We start from the raw sequence: 24,638 nt of genomic DNA, 5'->3' as shown, positions 1-24,638 counted from the left end.
AAACATGACTGGAGTGCTATAGGATTCCTAGTCACCTTAAACTCACCACTAGCTTAAAAGGACATTAAAGTAAACTTTTTTCTTTGTTTCAAAAAGATATTTGTTATTATTATTATTATTAATAATAAAAAACACAAATGTTTCTGCTCAATGGCATTTTATTGTCAACCATAGAGGCACTGGGGTTTCCCTTATTAGCCAATGATCTTCCACACAAACTTCTTGCTAGCTTCAAAAGTCTAAATCAGTGGTTCTCAACCCAAATAAACTTAAGGCCCAGTTAATTTTTAGCTGGATGTGTCCAGGGCCCTGTAGTGTGTTGGTGTAAGTGGGGAAAGAAAACACATACATTCATTGGGGGGGTAGTTATCAAGCCGTCTACTTTTCTGGCTTCGCCGGTCCAATTCGCCTCGCCTAAGCTCGCCTCACATCGCCTCGCCGCGGACCTGAAAAAATACGCCTAAGTTATCAAATAAAGCTGTCAAAAAAGCCGCGGGGCGATGAGCAGCGAACTGTGACAGTTATCACGCATCCGATCTCGCTGCCCTTCGGCTTTTTCCCAGCTTTATGCTAGCCTGTCACTAAGCACTCACACTAAACTACACTGATCTATCCCTATAACCGGCGCCCCCTGAGCCCCCCCGCAACTCAATAAAGTTACTAACCCCTAAACCGCCGCTCCTAGACCCCGCTGCAACTCTTATAAATGTATTAACCCCTAAACCGCCGCTCCCCGGACACCGCTGGCCACCATACAGTATACCTAGTAACCCCTATCCTGCCCCCCCCTACATCGTCGCCCTCTATTATAAAGTTATTAACCCCTATCCTGCTGATCCCCGCACCTCTCCGCAACTAAATAAATAGTTTTAAACCCCTAAAACCGCCGCTCCCTGAACCCGCCGCAACCTATATTAAACCTATTAACCCTATCCTGCCCCCCCTACACCGTCGTCACCTATAATAAATTTATTAACCCCTATCTGCCTCCCCGTACACCGTCGCCCCCTATAATAAATTGATTAACCCCTATCCTGCCCCCCACTACGCCCCGCCACTGTAATAAAATTATTAACCCCTAAACCTAAGTCTAACCCTAACCCTAACGCCCCCCTAACTTAAATATTAATTAAATAAATCTAAATAATATTTTTATTATTAACTAAATGAATCCTATTTAAAACTAAATACTTACCTATAATATAAACCCTAATATAGCTACAATATAAATAATAATTATATTCTAGCTATCTTAGGATTTATTTTTATTTTACAGTACCTTTCAATTTATTTTAACTAGGTACAATAGCTATTAAAATAGTTTATTAACTATTTAATAGCTTACCTAGCTAAAATAAACTGAAATTTACCTGTAAAATAAATCCTAACCTAAGTTACAATTACACCTAACACTACACTATACTTTAATAAATTATTCCTATTTAAAACTAAATACTTACCTGTAAAATAAACCCTAATATAGTTACAATATAAATAATAATTATATTGTAGCTATCTTAGGATTTATATTTATTTTACAAAAGACTTTGTATTTATTTTAGCTAGTTAGAATAGTTATTAAATAGTTATTAACTATTAATAACTACCTAGCTAAAAGAAATACAAAATTACCTGTAAAATAAATCCTAACCTAAGTTACAATTAAACCTAATACTACACTATCATTAAATTAATTAAATAAACTACCTACAAATAACTACAATTAAATCAATTACATAAACTAACTAAAGTACAAAAAATAAAAAAAGCTAAGTTTACAAAAAATAAAAAAATAAGTTACAAACATGTTAAAAATATTACAACAATTTTAAGCTACTTACACCTAATCTAAGCCCCCTAATAAAATAACAAACCCCCCCAAAATAAAAAAATGCCCTACCCTATTCTAAATTAAATAAACTTCAAAGGCTCTTTACCTTACCAGCCCTTAAAAGGGCCATTTGTGAGGGCATGCCCCAAAGAAAACAGCTCTTTTGCCTGTAAAAGAAAAATACAACCCCCCCCAACATTAAAACCCACCACCCACATACCCCTAATCTAACCAAACCCCCCTTACAAAAACCTAACACTAATCCCCTGAAGATCATCCTACCTTGTCTTCACTCAGCCGAGCAGCGATGGAACCGAAGTGGGACATTCGGAGCGGAAGAAGTTATCCCTCCAAGCGCGCTGAAGAAAATCTTCCATCCGATGAAGTCATCATCCAGGCGGCGCTGAAGAAAAGTCTTCGATCCGGCCGATGTCATCTTCAAAGAGGCGCTGAAGAGGTCTTCTATCCGGGCGAAGTCATCTTCCAAGCCGGGTCTTGAATCTTCCTTCTGCCGACGCGGAACCTCCTTCTTCAACCGACGGACTACGATGAATGAAGGCTCCTTTAAGGGACGTCATCCAAGATGGCGTCCCCTCAATTCCGATTGGCTGATAGATTCTATCAGCCAATCGGAATTAAGGTAGGAAAATTCTGATTGGCTGATGGAATCAGCCAATCAGATTCAAGTTCAATTCCGATTGGCTGATCCAATCAGCCAATCAGATTGAGCTCGCATTCTATTGGCTGATCGGAACAGCCAATAGAATGCGAGCTCAATCTGATTGGCTGATTCCATCAGCCAATCAGATTTTTCCTACCTTAATTCCGATTGGCTGATAGAAATCCTATCAGCCAATCGGAATTGAGGGGGACGCCATCTTGGATGACGTCCCTTAAAGGAGCCTTCATTCGTCATAGTCCGTCGGTGAAGAAGGAGGTTCCGCGTCGGCGGAAGGAAGATTCAAGACCCGGCTTGGAAGATGACATCGCCCGGATAGAAGACCTCTTCAGCGCCTCTTTGAATATGTTTTCTTTGGGGCATGCCCCCACAAATGGCCCTTTTAAGGGCTGGTAAGGTAAAAGAGCTTTGAAGTTTATTTAATTTAGAATAGGGTAGGGCATTTTTTTATTTTGGGGGGGTTTGTTATTTTATTAGGGGGCTTAGATTAGGTGTAAGTAGCTTAAAATTGTTGTAATATTTTTAACATGTTTGTAACTTATTTTTTGTAACTTAGCTTTTTTTATTTTTTGTACTTTAGTTAGTTTATGTAATTGTATTTAATTGTAGTTATTTGTAGGTAGTTTATTTAATTAATTTAATGATAGTGTAGTATTAGGTTTAATTGTAACTTAAGTTAGGATTTATTTTACAGGTAATTTTGTATTTCTTTTAGCTAGGTAGTTATTAAATAGTTAATAACTATTTAATAACTATTCTAACTAGCTAAAATAAATACAAAGTTACCTGTAAAATAAAGATAAATTCTAAGATAGCTACAATATAATTATTAAATATATTGTAGCTATCTTAGGGTTTATTTTACAGGTAAGTATTTAGTTTTAAATAGGAATAATTTATTAAAGTATAGTGTAGTGTTAGGTGTAATTGTAACTTAGGTTAGTTTTTATTTTACAGGTAAATTTCTCTTTATTTTAGCTAGGTAAGCTATTAAATAGTTAATAACTATTTAATAGCTATTGTACCTAGTTAAAATAAATTGAAAGGTGCCTGTAAAATAAAAATAAATCCTAAGATAGCTAGAATATAATTATTATTTATATTGTAGCTATATTAGGGTATATTTTAAAGGTAAGTATTTAGTTTTAAATAGGATTCATTAGTTATAAGAGTTAATTTATTTAGATTTATTTAATTAATATTTAAGTTAGGGGGGCGTTAGGTTAGGGTTAGACTTAGGTAGAGGGGTTAATAATTTTATTACAGTGGCGGCGGTGTAGTGGGGGGCAGGATAGGGGTTAATAAATTTATTATAGGTGGCGACGGTGTAGGGGGGGGGCAGATTAGGGGTTATTAAATTTATTATAGGTGGCGACGGTGTAGGGGGGGGCAGGATAGGGTTAATACATTTAATATAGGTTGCGGCGGGTTCAGGGAGCGGCGGTTTAGGGGTTAATACATTTATTATAGTTGCGGTGGGCTCCGGGAGCGGCGGTTTAGGGGTTAATATGTACAGAGTAGCTTGCGGTGGGCCTCCGGGAGCGGCGGTTTAGGGGGTAATAACTTTATTTAGTTGCGGCGGTGTAGGGGGGACAGATTAGTGGTGTTTAGACTCGGGGTACATGTTAGGGTGTTAGGTGTAGACAGCTCCCATAGGAAAGAATGGGATGTCTGTCAGCAGCGAACTTGTACTTTCGCTATGGTCAGACTCCCATTGATTCCTATGGGATCCGCCGCCTCCAGGGGTGGCGGTTTGAAAACCAGGTACGCTGGGCCTTAAAAGTGCCGAGCGTACCTGCTAGTTTTTTGATAAATAGCAAAAGTAGTGAGAATGTGCCGCACTTGTGTGCGGAACATCTGGAGTCACGTAAGAATCGATCTGTGTCGGACTGAGTCCGGTGGATCGATGCTTACGTCACAAAATTCTACTTTTGCCGGTCTCGAGCCTTTGATAACTAAGGCGAATCAGCCTCGCCACAAATACGCTGCGGAATTCCAGTGTATTTGAGGTTGACGGCTTGATAACTAGGCCCCATTGATGTTAGTGGGCTGGTATCACTTAATGGCGGTTCCCAGGTCCAGTCCTATCTGCTCCTTGTCACACACTGTTCTCCCACTGAACTTGCGCTATATGTGTACTGGCACTCTGACAGGTCTGCACGGTATTTCTTATGAGTGGAACAGGCCACAGGCCTGTCACTTCTCCAAGTAGGGGCAATTCAGGTCATGGCCCACCAGGAGGGCTGTCAAGGCCTGGTACTGGGCCGTGGCCAGGCTGTTGAGAAATCAGGGTCTAAATAACAGCTTTAAAGAAACATTAAAAAAAAACCCAAAGAAAATAGCTGAAAAATAGGGTAGTTCACAATCATAAAAAAAATGCTTTTATTGCACGGCTACACACATAATAGAAAAATGTTGCTTTACATATTGTTTAAAGTTTTAATTAAAAGGAACTGTGTGTGTTTTAGTAGGATTTTAAGCTCTTACATGTATTTATAATATTCCAGCAGCACAAATTTGTTTTTGTATTTCATGTATAAAAAAAATTCTTTATCCTTAACAATCAAAAATCCATTGCATTTATACATCGCACCCTATCTCTGAATCTGTGGGAGAGTTGCTTATGGTATAAATAAGGAGATAGGTCCCTCGCAACATTAATGACTCTGTTTAATGGAGCATTGTTCCCACAGTGGTGAGTTTCAGAGCATATTGTGCTTCTTTCGTCACTGTACATGATTTTATAGTTGAATATATTTAGAATAAATCACAAAGGTTTCATGCTTCATTTATCAGTGCAGGAGAATGCAAAGGAAGATTTATGAGAATGGCTTTCTTTGTAACATGATGTAAGTCAATAGGGGAACACCTAACCCCTGTACTACAATTTTCCATATGCTAACCAAGCATTGAAATGGTTAGCCATTGCGTATATGTCCTTGACACCAAAGCATTAGCTTGCATGTTGTGCAGGGATTCAATGTGCATAAATACTTTGTGTATAGCACAGCTTTGTACATAAATAACAAAATTACAATCTCATAGACTATGAAAGAGCTGTGTACTGCTTATTAATGTTTTGTCACATTTTTTATTTATTTATTGCTCTAAGAAGTAAAGGTGCAAAAATGTCCCTAATGTTATATCATAGGAAAAATAGATGCATTGATACATAGAGAAAAGATAGAAATAATACCTGTGTTTGTCTCCTCTTTATACAGGGCTAGAAATCTATATGTGCAGGCAGAATGGGGCTAGACTTTAACTTAACATGTTTCCCATATGCTAAATCACTTGAAAGTGATGCAGAAGCATATCTGTAAAAATCTGACTAGAAAATATCACATGAACATCTCTATGTGAAGGGGGAAGATAATTTATCTTGTAAACAAGAAAGTATAGTGGAGCACAGCTAAAAAAATCTTCCTTTTTTTCAAATCTAATTTTTATTGAGGTTGAAAACATCTTCACAGGAGACATATCATGGAGACAATACAAAAGTGGTAGGCCGAGTGCCATTATATGCATGACTAGCAAAATCAAAACCAAAAGGGTAGTGTGCTATAAAGTGTAACCTTATGCAGTGAGGGAAAAAAAATATTTGATCCCCTGCTGATTTTGTACATTTGCCCACTGACAAAGAAATGGTCAGTCTATAATTTTTATGGTAGGTTTATTTGAACAGTGAGAGACAGAATAACAACAAAAAAATCCAGAAAAACGCATTTCAAAAACGTTATAAATTGATTTGCATTTTAATGAGTGAAATAAGTATTTGACCCCTTTGCAAAACATGACTTAGCACTTGGGGTGGCAAAACCCTTGTTGGCAATCACAGAGGTCAGAAGTTTCTTGTAGTTGGCCACCAGGTTTGCACACATCTCAAGACGGATTTTGTCCCACTCCTCTTTGCAGATCTTCTCCAAGTCATTAAGGTTTCAAGGCTGACAGTTGGCAACTCGAACCTTCAGCTCCCTCCACAGATTTTCTATGGGATTAAGGTTTGTAGACTGGCTAGGTCACTCCAGGACCTCAATGTGCTTCTTCTTGAGCCACTCCTTTGTTTCCTTGGCTGTGTGTTTTGGGTCATTGTCATGCTGGAATACCCATCCACAAACCATTTTCAATGCTCTTGCTCAGGGAAGGAGGTTCTCACCCAAGATTTGACGGTACATGGCCCCGTCCATCGTCCCTTTGATGCAGTGAAGTTGTTCTGTCCCCTTAGCAGAAAAACACCCCCAAAGCATAATGTTTCCACCTCCATGTTTGACGGTGGGGATGGTGTTCTTGGGGGTCATAGACAGCATTCCTCCTCCTCCAAACACATCAAGATGAGTTGATGCCAAAGAGCTTGATTTTGGCCTCATCTGACCACAACAATTTCACCCAGTTCTCCTCTGAATCATTCAGATGTTCATTGGCAAACCTCAGACGGCCCTGTACATATGCTTTCTTGAGCAAGGGGGGACCTTGCGGGCGCTGCAGGATTTCAGTCCTTCACGGCATAGTGTGTTACCTATTGTTTTCTTGGTGACTATGGTCCCAGCTGCTTTGAGATCATTGAGAAGATCCTCCCGTGTAGTTCTGGACTGATTCCTTACCGTTCTCATGATCATTGAAATTCCAGGAAGTGAGATCTTGCATGGAGTCCCAGGCCGAGAGAGATTGACAGTTATTTTGTGTTTCTTCAATTTGCAAATAATTGCACCAACTGTTGTCACCTTCACACTAAGCTGCTTGGCGATGGTCTTGTAGCCCATTCCAGCCTTGTGTAGGTCTACAAATTTGGACCTGACATCCTTGGACAGCTCTTTGGAATCTGATTGATTGATTGCTTCTGTGGACAGGTGTCTTTTATACTGGTAAGAAGCTGAGATTAGGAACACTCCCTTTAAGAGAGTGCTCCTAATCTCAGCTCATTACCTGTATAAAAGACACCTGGGAGCCAGAAATCTTGCTGATTGATAGGGGATAAAATACTTATTTCACTCATTAAAATGCAAATAATGTATAACTCTGTGGGGGGAGCTGAAGGTTTGAGTTGCCAAACATCAGCCTTGAAACCTTAATGACTTGGAGAGGATCTGCAAAGAGGAGTGGGACAAAATCCCTCTTGAGACGTGTGCAAAACTGGTGGCCAACTACAAGAAACTTCTGACCTCTGTGATTGCCAACAAGGGTTTTGCCACCCCAAGTCATGATTTGTAAAGCGGTCAAATACTTATTTCACTCATTAAAATGCAAATCAATTTACATTTTTTTTTTAAATGAGTTTTTCTGGATTTTTTTTTTTATTCTGTCTCTCACTGTTCAACTAAACCTACCATTAAAATTATAGACTGATCATTTCTTTGTCAGTGGGCAAACGTACCAAATCAGCAGGGGATCAAATAATTTTTTCCCTAACTGTAGATTTAATTTTTGTGCCTAGATGAAAAACACAACTATTTGTTAAAGAGATATAAACTGTTGCCCCCAACTACTTAAATTAATAATGTTATACAAAATCTTTGAGGTCACAGATCAGTGATATACGAATATGCAACAAAAAGTGCAAACAGCTAAGTAGGGAGACCCTTTACTATATAGTATTATTAATAGGCTTCTACTATAAATTACAAAATTGGACAAAAGTGAGCGGTATTTATTAAGAGAAACACTCTTTAGTCAGCAAAGTTTACCATCAATGTTATTGTTTCACTGTAGGGACTTCTAGAAGGAAGAAACTAATATTGATAAACACTAGAGACTCAGGGATCAATTTATTAAACGTATTAAATGTCGAGCGGACTTGATTCACTGTAGAGATTCATGTCCGCCCGACATCGCTAAATGTCGACAGCATACGCTGTCGGCATTTAACATTGCACAAGCATTTCTTGTGCACATTAAGGGCCAATTGTCCACTAGCAGGGGGTGTCAATCATCCAGATCGGATCAGGATGATTGCAGTCTGCCCCCTAAAAACAAGCCGGAAACTATAGGCGGAGAAAGCAGCATTCGCTACTTATTAAGCAGTATTTAAATAACAAGAGAGGGATGTAAATACTTAGAAATTTCTATAATCAAGGGGACCTATTGCACTAAAGATACAGAATACTGGTATGGCTGATATAACATAAATAGTGGGAAACCCTAGCCTTTGGGGGGAAAAAGCGGGGCTATGGTGTCTACACAAACTGAGCCTTGCATCAAAATTCCTACCAACTTTAAGAACCTACTGCTATCTGTTCTTAAAATCTGATCCACTAAATAAGGGCAAATTATGTATCAGCACACATAAACAAAGTAAATTAAGTAAAAGTGGAAAAAAATGGGCTACAACTAAAGGAAAAACAATTAGTACCATCTGTAGAGACTAATACAATGATATATTCATATTTTGTGATTATCACACCAAAAATATCAACAGTAAAACAGAACAAATGATAAAGCAAGGATTAATTTAAAATGCCATCATATAAACAGAACCCTGTGTCACACAATCTTAACTAAACTTCATAAATACATGTTGGAACAAGAAATAACTTGGCAGCAGAAAACTAAATGGAAACACATAAATGCCCAGCATATATCTGGCTGATCAATGTCACACTAAGTCCTCAATGACTAATGTTATTATCCCATTCCAGTCTTAAAAAGAAAGGTCATCATACCTTTGACTACAGTTAATGTCATATGCGGAATCTGGTGTCTGTCCATTGAAGCTGCTATAAATTAAAATATGCCTTACTCACCTTTGGGGGTCAAAACTAACTGTAATAATACCTTTATTGTGACTTTATGAACATGATGGCAATAGTGGGCCAATCAGGCCCATACTTCAAGTCTGGTGGTGTACTTTGGTTCCCAGTAGCCAGCACATGTTTCCCCAGGGCAAATCTCTATCTCAGTGATTAGGTCTCTTTTTAATCTTTTTTTTCAATCTAACAGCCAGAGAATATATCAGGCATAACTTATATTATATCAAGATAGTAGCTGTTAGCAAAAGAATCAGCTGACTACTGTAAGCAAAGCTTTAAATACAGAACATTATCAATTTCTTATTTGAAAAATCATTCTGGTAACAACAGTGATATCTAATGTGCAAAGTCCAAAACATCAATATTTATAATAAGACAATTTAGACTCCGCCGTATATCACGTTTAAACTAGTCTCTACAAAATTGTACTATTTCATGTATGTTCAACAAAGAAATTAGGAAGACAAGACCGACCATAACTTAAGATCAAGATACCAGGAACAAAAGAGTCCTCAATATAGTGATATAGGGTCATATAATACCACACATAACCACGTATTACCACGTAAGACAAGACTGACTGTAACTTAAGCACAATAGACAAGAAATAACAGAGTCATCGGTACAGTGGTATAAGGTGTATAAATACCACGTATTACATACGCTATATCAGACCTATACTAACTTTAAATGAAAAACTGATTCTGAAATAATCATTTCAAAACCCAAGATTTCACTACTTTATCTAAAATAGAATACATTGGATTAAGATAAATCCGACCAAACCCTGTATTTTTTAACATTGTATATATGTAGATGTATGTGTGTGTGTTTTTGGTTTTTTATTTTAAATTTTCAAATAAAAGTTATATTTTAATACTTTTCAGCACTCCCACTCTATAGTTATTCAGCCTTTGTCCAAATCTTGCCGCTCCAGATTGGGGTAAGAGTGCTATTCAGGTGCACAATTTTTTCAATCCAAGGATTGATCTAGAGTGTCTCAGTATACAAGTGCACAGCACCTCAGCCATTCGGTAATTAAACTGGATTTACAGATATAAATGTACATAGAATCTATCTCTAATTCTAGAGATTTATAGGCTACCCCAACCTTTTACCCTCAGCAGTGCCATTAGTACTTTTTTCTTTCTTTGTTGAATCGCTTACCTAGTAAACTAGGTCACACTAATAGAGCACGCACTTGTGAATACCATATATCAATTAAAATGGCAAATAAATTGGAACAGGACAGGATAACTAGAAATAATAAACGTTTAACAGATTTCCAAGAGGTTTTCAGTGAAACACAGTCACAAAATACAGAACCAACATCAGATAGATTGGATCAACTGCTACGTGAACTCCACAAAAATCTTTACAAACAAGACAAAGTTTGGTGGAATCACCATTTCTTTGATAAGTATATAGAACGAAAACTGATTCCTAGAGGACTCAGAATACAGCTCTTCCCCGCATTTGAGTTCAAGCAAAAAGAATTAACTATAGAATGGGAAGAAGCTCTGTCTGAGTGCTCTAATAAACTTATGAACATCCTCATCAAACACGACACTGCAGAATTTGACAGATTAGAGGAACTGATAAAATCCCAAAATGAACAACTAAAACAATTTGAGACACTTAAAGATTTTGAAACCTCCTATAAAAAATACCAAAAAGAACTTGACAGATATGAGGCAGAAATTAAACAAACCAAAATGGGGAAACTAAACAGAGATGTTGAAGATTTCCAAAACAACAGGGTATACAGATGGAAAAGAAAATTCAATTCAAATACCTCTACAAACCGGCAAAGAGTGACAATTATACAAAGTGACACAGAAACAGAGGGAGAAGAATCAGATAACCCCATAGACGAAAGAACCCCTGAGAGATCTACCATATCTGCCCCAGCACAATCTGAAAATAGAAAAAGGAAAGGTTTTTTAGAGGAAGGTACCAACATAAACCCAGACCCACCAGAAGAGGTAGGGGGGGCAAACAAAAAAGTAACAAGAACCATAAACATCAGAGAGACCAGACACAGCAACAAGCCTTACAAAAGGAGCCCCAGTCCCTTTTCCAAAATCAAAATGAAACAATGAAAGTGTTAAATCTATCCAAAAAAAAAATGTTGTCAGAAGACCATCTATCCTTGCTCACTAAAGGCCTATCATTCTGCCCTAGTACTTCACTTGACAAGTTTGAGAATATAAAGGATATACAATTATACCTAAGAAAATTATTATTACGCAAACAATACGCAGATGCCAAAAATCAGAAAGAATCAGACTCAGAATGGACTATAGAAGATCTAACATTATTACAAGATTTGGAAGATTTACTAAAAGAAAATGAAACCCAGGACAATACAAATTGGAGAAATAACCTAACCAATAAATCCAAGTATATACCCAAATCCTCCACAAGCCCTAGCAATCAAATTTTTAACAACATCATCTGCAAGGAAATATCCAACTTACAAGTGAAATCACCTCTATCTAATTTAACTAAAGGAGAGAAACGTGCACTAGCAGAAATTCAAAATTGGGAAGATGTAATAGTCCGCCAGGCGGACAAAGGTGGCAATATTGTCTTATGGCCTACAGAGATGTATTTAAAAGAAGTTAACATACAGTTAACAAATGAAACATGCTACAAAAAATTGTGGAGCAATCCAACAGAACAATTTCTTACACAATATAAAGATCTCATCACTCATGCCAAATTGAACAATATTATTAATGAAAAAGAGAGAAAATTTCTGACTGTAAACCATCCGAAAGTGGCCACCTTTTACCTAATCCCCAAGGTGCATAAGAATGCGAAGCACCCACCAGGCCGCCCCATAGTATCGGGTAACGAAAATTTAACTGAGAAAGCAAGTAAATATATTGACCAACGACTAAGGGAATTCCTTACAGAAATCCCTTCGTACATAAAAGATACAATGGAGACACTTCAGCACTTACAAGACATCCAACTGGGACCCACGTCTTGGCTTGTCACCGCAGATGTTGAAGCCCTCTACACCAGCATTAAACATGAACTAGGGCTGGAAGCAGTACAATATTATTTGAATTTGGGAACAGAAGAGGATGAAAATCACAATAATTTCGTGATGAAATTGCTTGAATTTGTACTCAAAAAGAACTATTTTGTTTTCAACAACCAATTCTATCTACAAACAAGGGGGACAGCGATGGGGACAGCTTGTGCACCCACCTACGCCAACCTATTCTTAGGTTGGTGGGAGCACAACACTGTCTTCATTCATGAAAATGATGAGTTCACTCAACACATCCCCCTCTGGCTAAGATACATAGATGACATCCTGTTAATCTGGGAAGGACCCAAAGAAAAACTAGACATGTTCCTAAAGATTCTGAACCAAAACCCTCTGAACATCAAGTTAACATATGAATCCAGCCAAACGGAAATCTCATTTTTGGATTTGAGAATCTTTAAAAAAAGTAATGACATGCTGGGGACAGACTTGTACAGAAAGAAAACAGCTACCAATACCATCTTATTCAATACAAGTGCACACGCACCAAGCACGATTAAATCCCTCCCCACTGGAGAATTCCTAAGGGTGAAAAGAAACTGTTCAGAACCAGATCTATATGAAGTCAGAGCACAGGAAACAACAGATCGTCTTAGCCAGAGGGGGTACAGTAAATCCCTAATCAAAAAAGCAAAAAACAAGGCAAGAAAAACTAACCGAGAGAATTTATTGAAACCCAAGACTCGTACGAAAGATAACAAAACCAGATTAATATTAACTTACAATGCACAAAGCAAGGATGTAATCCAAATAATCAATAAACACTGGCATATCTTGCAATCTGACAATGTTTTGGGTCAGTTCATAGGACCCAAAGTAGATGTCAGTTATCGACGTACAAAGAATCTGAAGGACTTAGTAAGCCCTAGCCACTATACCAGTAAAAAGAAAAAGACCATTAACAGTATACAGGCTGGTTCCTACCCATGTGGGAACTGCATAAGCTGTCAATACTTGAAAAAAACAACAACAATTACAGACAGATTTGATAAAAAACACCCAATCAAATCCTTCATTAATTGCAACACTACCGGCGTAATTTATGTCCTACAATGTCAATGTTCGAAAATCTACGTAGGAATGACGACACGTAAATTACGCACGAGGCTACAGGAACATGTACGCAATATTAAAAATGCAGCTAAAGACTTAAAAAACAAGAAGACTATCTCATCAGTAGCCCATCACTTCTACAAATTTCATCAAGGAAAATCTGAAGGGTTAAAATGTTGTGGTATACAGAAAGTCAACTTCGGAATCAGAGGAGGAGATAAAGAAACAAGCTTACTTCAGCATGAAAGTAGATGGATTTATCTACTCAACTCCATACAACCCAATGGCTTAAATGAGCACAATAATTATTTCTCATATTTGTGAATATGAATAAGATGATAAAACTAAGGGACTAATAATAAGAATTAAAATAGAACTCTTTTGAGCATTTGAGGAATCGATAAAATTTTTTATCAACCATACCCATCACAATTGGCACAATCACCACACATTCACTATTATTAAAAGACCAGATTAACTGTCACTCACCTTGCTATTACACATTATAATTTCAACCCAACACTCCTTCCCTTTAATTCAACACTCCCCTTGAATTTAGGAATTCACATAAGATCACAATCAATATTATTTTCACATTTTTATTTTACCCTAATACTTAGACAATCTATCACTTCACAAGAATTATGAAGTACAGAGATATAATATTTTGTTTATTTCAGTGCCACCATCCACTTCAAGAGAGATCACGACACAATCACATTTGAACACCAATAACTTAACATTTAAATATGCAGTACTTGTATATCCATGTAATGTTCCTATACAACAAAAATAAGAGCCAATAATTTCTAACTTCAACAGACATGTACAGAAGACCATAGATCTAAACTATTATAATCATATAGCCAGGTATAAGCTGTAAGTCAGCAGGCTACCACATAATTAATCCTACAAGAATTCCCATGTATTATTACTTTTTACCATAGCGTTCATATAACATCATTATTATCATCTTAATTCTCACGTTATTTATTAACACTTTTCCAAACAAAAGCACTTAGTCACCGTCGAAGCACCTTTTTTCACCAACACTATCTCAAGAACAGGCACCTACTATCTATGCAATACATAAACCGTTAGGATCTTTACAGTAATCTAGCCCTAGCATTCTCATGCTCCAAAATGTACTATATTTATAATTAATGGTGCAAAACCTCAAAAATGATCCAGGTTATGAACAAATGTTCAAAAGTTTTTGCAAAAGTACATTTTCTCCCCTATTGTCCCAACTCAGCACATCATCGTCGGAGAATTAATTATCCAAGATAACAATTAAAATTACTATAAATAAAGGTTTCTACAAACATCAACATTTGGGAATTGGTTAGTGGGAAAAAAAAGGGAAAAAAATATATGAAATATTCAAACTAAGAGGACAAGAATAAAGATGGCCCAATTGATCTTTATTAATATTTGTAATTTTAAAGAAATATTTCATTCCCACCATCAGACAAATACTAACTATAAGTCAAAAATAATATTTACTATCATCCCAGCCCTTTAGAGAAAGGCTGTACAGTAACAGGACATTCAAAGTATATTGGAGAACTATTTGTTAGTACAAAATAACATACGGGAAGCGTAAAAAGTCCGTAATTAATAAAATGACAAACTCTGGGCTTAAATTTTAAGAATATGCCATACCGTTTAATAAAGAACACAACAGTACAATAACAGTTTTATTTGCACTCTTAACCTGCATATTAATTCTGATTCATAGAATCTCTAAGCATACGTAAGGCTAGAATGAGAAAATAGTCCTTCCCAATAACACTTCGCTTCACATAAGTACAAAACATCTAGCAGCGAGAGATTTGCTCCCTGTAATGAACCTCTGGATTCGTCAAAACAACTACCAATAGGAGAAGGAGTGCGAGCCAATAAAAAGACACAATTTTGGCCGCGCCGTACCCTTTGAAAAAGCCACGTTAGTGGCGAAACATGTTAGGGAAATGTTTGCTATGAATGCGTCCTAACATTTTTTAAATAGCAGGATGTTTGGTCTATAATTTAATTTAAAAATACAAGTAGTGGTACCTCAGAATTGAGCTAACAATCCCTGAAATAGGATTTGATTTAATACCGTATATCAGACACTACTCTTAACCGGCAATTATAAGTAAGGCGTTTTAAAAAGCATACTAGTAAGAGGAAGGGGGGAATGAAATATAATACCCCAATACTTAACTTTTGAAAAATACGAAAAACGCCAAGCTGTAAGCCGCATCTATATTAAGTTAGAACAACTGAGTGAAAGATGATATAGCAAAGAAATTTGACACTATTAGCTATATTGTGCTACAATGTAAGAGCGTACCCTCTCTAACGCTAAATTAAGCAGCGGTAATATAAGGCAGGATACAATCCAACTCAAAGTTATAGTGCTAATACTTGCATTACTGATTTCAAAAGTTGTCTGCGATTATACATATCTAATATTTATCACAGCAAATATACGTGATAATAGAACCTAGTAGAAAAAAACGCTAAAACCAGTAGTAATACCGGATCCTTTTTGGATCATTTGATATTGAGAATATTCCTTTTTAAGTAAATTCAATGTTGACCACAATATATTTGCAAAGGCAATTTATGTAGTTTGAATAATTAAAGTGATATTACTGGCACATTTATATAAGCAGCTTAACAATAGTTTGCCATATAACTGATGAACTAAATAACAAAAAGTTTGTCAAAGCACATAGCTACTGTGAACTAGCAAAATCATAAGAAAGATAAAAATAATTGATTTGATAGAAACAGTCAATTCTATCCAGCTAAGTCTCAGTAATCCACTCTAACTTCTCTATACACACTTTCAAACATTAAAGAACATTTTACTAAATATATGGTGAGAGACTTTAGATAAGCTCTAGATACTAAGCTAAACCAATAGCAAAGAGCTTAAGAAACCATATACATATATGCTTTTCAAAACGTTTGAGAACGTAGTATGACAATCCAATAATATGCTGAGTAACTGGGACTAGCATACTTAGATAGCAGCTACCACAGTTCAATCTAACAGCCAGAGAATATATCAGGCATAACTTATATTATATCAAGATAGTAGCTGTTAGCAAAAGAATCAGCTGACTACTGTAAGCAAAGCTTTAAATACAGAACATTATCAATTTCTTATTTGAAAAATCATTCTGGTAACAACAGTGATATCTAATGTGCAAAGTCCAAAACATCAATATTTATAATAAGACAATTTAGACTCCGCCGTATATCACGTTTAAACTAGTCTCTACAAAATTGTACTATTTCATGTATGTTCAACAAAGAAATTAGGAAGACAAGACCGACCATAACTTAAGATCAAGATACCAGGAACAAAAGAGTCCTCAATATAGTGATATAGGGTCATATAATACCACACATAACCACGTATTACCACGCAAGACAAGACTGACTGTAACTTAAGCACAATAGACAAGAAATAACAGAGTCATCGGTACAGTGGTATAAGGTGTATAAATACCACGTATTACATACGCTATATCAGACCTATACTAACTTTAAATGAAAAACTGATTCTGAAATAATCATTTCAAAACCCAAGATATCACTACTTTATCTAAAATAGAATACATTGGATTAAGATAAATCCGACCAAACCCTGTATTTTTTAACATTGTATATATGTAGATGTATGTGTGTGTGTTTTTGGTTTTTTATTTTAAATTTTCAAATAAAAGTTATATTTTAATACTTTTCAGCACTCCCACTCTATAGTTATTCAGCCTTTGTCCAAATCTTGCCGCTCCAGATTGGGGTAAGAGTGCTATTCAGGTGCACAATTTTTTCAATCCAAGGATTGATCTAGAGTGTCTCTTTTTAGCAGCTTCCCTTGGCCAATCTCCCCGCTCACCAAGGCAGCATAGGCTGGGTGTTACAGCATACCATCCAATGTACCAAGTGAATTACATTCCTTCCTTAACTACCAATTGCTCAATTAGAGGGAGTTCAGCCTTTTTTTTTTAAGCCAAGGGTTAAGCTTTGTAGGGACCCCAGGTACAACTACACTTAGAGCTGCATCATATCGTCTACTCAGCTCTTGATAATAGGCATTGAGGAGAATTTTCAGTTCCTCCATGAGGTAACAATCTATAGCCACTGTCTCACTTGTAAAGGCACCTCTGGCCTTCAGACAGATGTCTGTAGAGTGTTTTAAGTATCCCTAGGGTTCGAAGAGCAATACAGAGTAGTAAAGGCAAAGCCGACAATGATAGATGTGTTGCAACCTAGTAAATAATGACTGCTTTTCCGATGAGATCTGAGGGGGGATAGATATAGGCCACAATCACTGAGGAGCTGCTGCTGAGGCCATATCGTCCCAGTACTTAGGACTGAAATTAAGATCCCAGAATTGAATCTTGCGGTACTCTAAATAAAGTATAACTCAAAATCACAGATAAACAGTAGATTTATCTGCCTCTTAAGCTCAGCCTCAAAGTAAGTTGCGGTTATGTCGCTGTCAGAAAGCATCCCCCTAAAAATGATTAATTCTATTAGGTACAAGGAAATAATTTAAAAACACTCTTTTTGCAAGAGGTGAGATAATGGCCTGACTCATTTTGCTCACATCTTCATCATAAGATATATTACCTTGAAATGTCTTCCGCAAACAAATCCTATTGTAGAGGGACTTACAAAGGAGCATGCATCTGGCATGTGCAGGCAGTTATTTTAATTCCTCCCTCAGTTTAAGGAAGTTTACAATGAAATCTCACAAGATTATTGTAATTTTCCCCTGAGATCACAGTAAAGCAAAGTGTGATATTAACACTGATGATGCTAATTGGATGTTACATTTTTCAACATGTGGATGATGGTAAAAATGGTAACTGAAGGATATCGCAGACCACTTATGCTGATCAGCTGAAGAAATTGTGAGATCATTTTTTTTTATTAGAGATGTTAGTGTGATATTTTCTAGTTAACTTTTATACAGATATGCTGCATCACTTTCAAGAATCTGTGTATGCCGTGCAGTGTCTCAGACAGGAGTTCTATGCAGCCGGGGGACCTCCGTGGTCAAACCGAAATCAGATCGGTGGGCTGGCAGCTCCAAACCAACCGGCAAAGAAGAAAATCTCCAGCAGCGCTTCAGGCTGTTCACAGGTGCACTGGGGCGTCCGTTTGTGACGTAGCGGGATCTCCGGTCTGGGGGCGGTGCTCTTTCTTCACCCGGGTTTCACAACAGGTAATTCTCATATACAAGGGCTTTGAGCTGATCCAAAACTGGTGCAGGTATAAACAATCAAAGAAGAAAGGTAGGATCCAGCTTTATGCAAATAAAATCCATCTTTATTGGCAAGGTTAAAACGCCAGATTTGCCTCAGTGAACAGCATACAGTGATAGCAAGCAAACAGGTGTGTGAGCGTGACACCACAGCTTACATGTTTCGGCACTCAGCCGTAATCATAGCCATAGGTGTCATGCAGGTGAATGCAAGTTTAAAAAGTCTGTGTTACAGTTGTGATTGGATAAAAACAATGAATACAAAACACGCCCACACACCAGGTAATGAGTAATTTTAACCCTTAATACCTAAGTCACGCTACAGCAGGAGTACACACATTATGGTTTATATACAGGCAATCTATAAATATATATGGAGATGTATCCTTATAAATATAAACATTATATTTCTAGAATAGAAAACACATATAAATAATGCAATAACAATAGAGAAAGAAAGTCCAGAGGTAAACTGGACCAAAACTGGATGTAAAATATTTTACTATAATCACCATAGTTCTATCTACGATAAATCTTTGCAGTATAACTGGATATGTGAAAGATATATCACATGTGTACGAGAGAAAATGTTGCAATATACACATGATGTATTAAATTATCAAGGGTGTTTAGCCAACATGCGCATATTAGTTATGAAGGGGTACATTATTACCTGTAAAGATATATATAAAATTGCAGATGCAATATAAATATAGACAACTTTATGCGCATGTGACCAACATCCAGACCTAAGTAAATAGGTCCACAGATCGGAGAAAAATATAATATAATATGATGAGAATCACATGAGGGAGGTGCATGTAGGTAAGGATCCTCCATAATAATGAGTTCTATAATTAGCAAGCACTAAAGCAAGATGTATATAAGCTAAGTGATTCGAAAGTGGCATAATTTAAAATGAAATATTAATAATGCTGGTTAGCTAGAATATATTCCCATTACAGAGTAATGTATCGTATCTTGAGTTTAAACCCAATGGTAGTCTGGTTTTGAGGGTGTATATCCAATACACTTCCCTTTTGGCAAGTATGTTTTCAAGATTACCACCTCTCTTGGGCACCTTGGCTTGTTCTATTGCCGCCCATTTAAATGAGTTCAGACTGCTGTGATGTCTTGTGGAAAAAGGTTGAATAAGTGGTGTGCTAGATGTACCTTTTGTAATAGTCGAGAAATGTTCTCTAATGCGGGAATTTATATCCCTTGAGGTTAACCCTATGTATTGAATGTTACATAAGGTGCATGTAATGATATATATGACATTTGTACTTTGGCAGTTTAAACAGGTTTTGATTGGATATGTCTGTCCCGTTATTGCTGAGGTGAATTCTTTAGTAACCCATGCAAAGTCGCAGGGTTTACATTTCTTATGGCCACATTTAAACATGCCCAGATGTTGTAACCATGAGCTAGTGCGACAAGAAGTCTGTTTTAATTCTGTGGGAGACAGAATAGAAGCCAATGTGGGGCTTTTCTTGTAGATGATGATGGTGTTGAACACGGTTTCTTAGATGAAAATACAGCAGATTATCTCTATGTTAAGTACCCAAGAACCCCAGTCTTCCATATGTTCCCTAAGGTTCATAAGTCCCTTACCAACATACAAGGCCGCCCAATAGTTAGCGGTATTGATTCTATTTTTGAAAGATTGTCCCAGTGGTTGGATGCCATCCTGCAGCCATTGGTTAACCAACTACCTTCATACACGAGAGATTCAAAACATATACTAAATCTCCTAACCAATACAAAATGGCAAACCAACTACCATTGGCTTTCGGTCGATGTGGTCTCACTATATTCTAGGATCCCACACAACAAGGGTATTGAAGCTGTAAGATATTATTTGACAACACACACAGAATATACATCAGATTTCCAAAACTACATTCTAAGAATTCTCGAGTTCCTATTGACTCACAATTTTTTTACTTTTGAAGGCAAATACTATGTGCAAAGATGTGGTACTGCCATGGGGGCGAAATATGCCCCCTCATATGCGAATTTATTTCTTGGCAAATGGGAGCTAGAAAACATCTTTGACCATAGCAACCCATTTAGATCTCACATTTGTTTCTTTAAACGTTATATTGACGACCTCCTTCTTATCTGGTCAGGTCCTCCTGCAGACATTAAGAATTTCATTGACATGATCAACAAAAATAATTTGAACTTGAGTTTCACATACACCACTGACAGAAACTCCATTAATTACCTAGACTTATGCCTTACAGGAGAGAGAAGGGGCAACATTGTATCAAAAGTGTACCGAAAACCTATCTCGGGCAACACCCTCCTGCACGCCTCCAGCTGCCACCCAAAAAATACATCATATGCTGTTGCAAAAGGCCAGTTCACTAGGCTTAAAAGGAATTGTAGCAACATGGAGGATTACGTGCAGGAGGCAGGTTGTCTTGAGAAGAGACTAAAAGAGAGGAAATACACTCGTGGACATATTAGACAGGCTAGACTAGCTGTTGACCAACTGGACAGGGACCAACTTTTGGTGGATAAACCTAGAAACACACACAGAGATTTCCTAGGTGTACATTTTGTGACAACCTTCAGCACACAATACCCCCAAATCTGCGACATAGTCAGGAAACATTTCCCGTTACTGGCAGCCGACGAGAAGTTGCTTGAAACTGTAAAACAAGGTGTTAGGTGTTCCTACAAGAAAAGCCCCACATTGGCTTCTATTCTGTCTCCCACAGAATTAAAACAGACTTCTTGTCGCACTAGCTCATGGTTACAACATCTGGGCATGTTTAAATGTGGCCATAAGAAATGTAAACCCTGCGACTTTGCATGGGATACTAAAGAATTCACCTCAGCAATAACGGGACAGACATATCCAATCAAAACCTGTTTAAACTGCCAAAGTACGAATGTCATATATATCATTACATGCACCTTATGTAACATTCAATACATAGCGTTAACCTCAAGGGATATAAATTCCCGCATTAGAGAACATTTCTCGACTATTACAAAAGGTACATCTAGCACACCACTTGTTCAACCTTTTTCCACAAGACATCACAGCAGTCTGAACTCATTTAAATGGGCGGCAATAGAACAAGCCAAGGTGCCCAAGAGAGGTGGTAATCTTGAAAATATACTTGCCAAAAGGGAAGTGTATTGGATATACACCCTGAAAACCAGACTACCATTGGGTTTAAACTCAAGATACGATTTGATCAATTTCTGGGAATGATTTGAGAGTACAAATACTTATCATTCAAACATCTCTATAAATCAAATTCTTCTGTGGGTATTGTCTACTTTGCTATACCCCCCTCTCTGACATTCTAACATATATTCCGTACTTTTAACTTTAATTACACTTTAATACGCATTGATGGTTGGTTACACACTAGACTGCCCTGTAATGTGTGTGTATATATGTATATATACATACATACATCAGTATGTGTATGTTTGTGTATATGTGTATGTGCTTACTCTTTCTAAGTGGTATACACCTTTGAGACATTACTCTGTAATGGGAATATATTCTAGCTAACCAGCATTATTAATATTTCATTTTAAATTATGCCACTTTCGAATCACTTAGCTTATATACATCTTGCTTTAGTGCTTGCTAATTATAGAACTCATTATATGGAGGATCCTTACCTACATGCACCTCCCTCATGTGATTCTCATCATATTATATTATATTTTTCTCCGATCTGTGGACCTATTTACTTAGGTCTGGATGTTGGTTACATGCGCATAAAGTTGTCTATATTTATATTGCATCTGCAATTTTATATATATCTTTACAGGTAATAATGTACCCCTTCATAACTAATATGCGCATGTTGGCTAAACACCCTTGATAATTTAATACATCATGTGTATATTGCAACATTTTCTCTCGTACACATGTGATATATCTTTCACATATCCAGTTATACTGCAAAGATTTATCGTAGATAGAACTATGGTGATTATAGTAAAATATTTTACATCCAGTTTTGGTCCAGTTTACCTCTGGACTTTCTTTCTCTATTGTTATCACATTATTTATATGTGTTTTCTATTCTAGAAATATAATGTTTATATTTATAAGGATACATCTCCATATATATTTATAGATTGCCTGTATATAAACCATAATGTGTGTACTCCTGCTGTAGCGTGACTTAGGTATTAAGGGTTAAAATTACTCATTACCTGGTGTGTGGGCGTGTTTTGTATTCATTGTTTTTATCCAATCACAACTGTAACACAGACTTTTTAAACTTGCATTCACCTGCATGACACCTATGGCTATGATTACGGCTGAGTGCCGAAACATGTAAGCCGTGGTGTCACGCTCACACACCTGTTTGCTTGCTATCACTGTATGCTGTTCACTGAGCCAAATCTGGCGTTTTAACCTTGCCAATAAAGATGGATTTTATTTGCATAAAGCTGGATCCTACCTTTCTTCTTTGACTGTTTCTGAAAGGACTGACATTGTGCTTGTAGAACCTACACTAAGTAGATAACAACAGTGATTTCCTGCCTTAGACCCAAAGGACCTGCTATTCTCTACTTCTCACAATCTGCCACACACATGCTGCGCATCTTCTCTGCAAATAGTTAATCCATAATGTGCTGGATTATTGTCTTCAATGTCTTGCTATTTACTTGTTTTATGTTTGCTGTTACAGAAGTATATATTTAGAATTGTGCAGAATTAGAAATGCTTACTTGAAAATGTAGTGAGGGAAAGAGATTAGCAACAATATTATCAACTCGAACTCGAAAAGTAAATAACAAGACAATTATCAACTCAAACAGTAAATAGCAAGACAATTATCAACTCAAACAGTAAATAGCAAGACAATTATCAACTCAAACAGTAAATAGCAAGACAATTATCAACTCGAAAGGAAGCTATATTAGATTTAATACTTACAAACAGTGATACAGTTTCAGATGTGTCTGTAAGTGAGAACTTAGGATCCAGTGATCAACAATCTGGTTTAGTATTCATGTGCAGACACTGTCCACTTAGACTAAAATAAAAGTTTTAGACTTAAGGAAGATTTTTCATACACGAGAGGATACCTAAACAATCATTTAAAAGGGTAAACCCTTATTACAGGGGCTCAAGGACAGCAGTTTGATGAGTGCCATTTTAGATGCAGCCGTACACTGTATTAGACATGTCTGTAAATGTAAAAGAAAGAGGAAACCAATATGGTTTCAAAAGAAGTAGCACATACTAATAAAATATAGCTTATGAAAAACATAATTTATGTAAGAACTTACCTGATAAATTCATTTCTTTCATAGTGGCAAGAGTCCATGAGCTAGTGAAGTATGAGATATACATTCCTACCAAGAGGGGGTAAAGTTTCCCAAACCTCAAAATGCCTATAAATACACCTCCCACCACACACATACCTCAGTTTTAATGTATAGCCAAGTAGTGAGGGGTAAAAAGGAGTTAAAAAGCATACAAAAAGAGGAACTAGAAAAATAATGTGCTTTTATACAAAAAAATCATAACCACCAAAAAATAGGGTGGGTCTCATGGACTCTTTCCACTATGAAAGAAATGAATTTATCATGTAAGTTCTTACATAAATTATGTTTTCTTTCACGTAAGTGGCAAGCGTCCATGAGCTAGTGACATATGGGATATAATACCCAAGATGTGGAAATTCAGAGAGTCACTAGAGAGGGAATGATAAAAATACAAACAGCTATTTCCGCTGAAAGAAATTTAATCCAAATAATAATTGTTTTCTTATATTTAAAAAACCCCTCAAATTATAGGCAAAGAAATCAAACTGAGACAACTGCCTGAAGAACTTTTCTGCCAAAGACTGCTTCTGAGGAAGCAAATACCTCAAAATGGTAAAAATTAGTAAATGTATGCAAAGAAGACCAAGTTGCTGCTTTGCAAATCTGATCAACTGAAGCTCCATTCTTGAAGGCCCAAGAAGTGGCAACTGATCTTGTAGAATGAGCTGTAATTC

This window comes from Bombina bombina, chromosome 1 (assembly GCF_027579735.1).
Source record: "Bombina bombina isolate aBomBom1 chromosome 1, aBomBom1.pri, whole genome shotgun sequence".
NCBI lineage: Eukaryota > Metazoa > Chordata > Amphibia > Anura > Bombinatoridae > Bombina > Bombina bombina.
Note: the sequence above shows the minus strand (reverse complement) of the source record.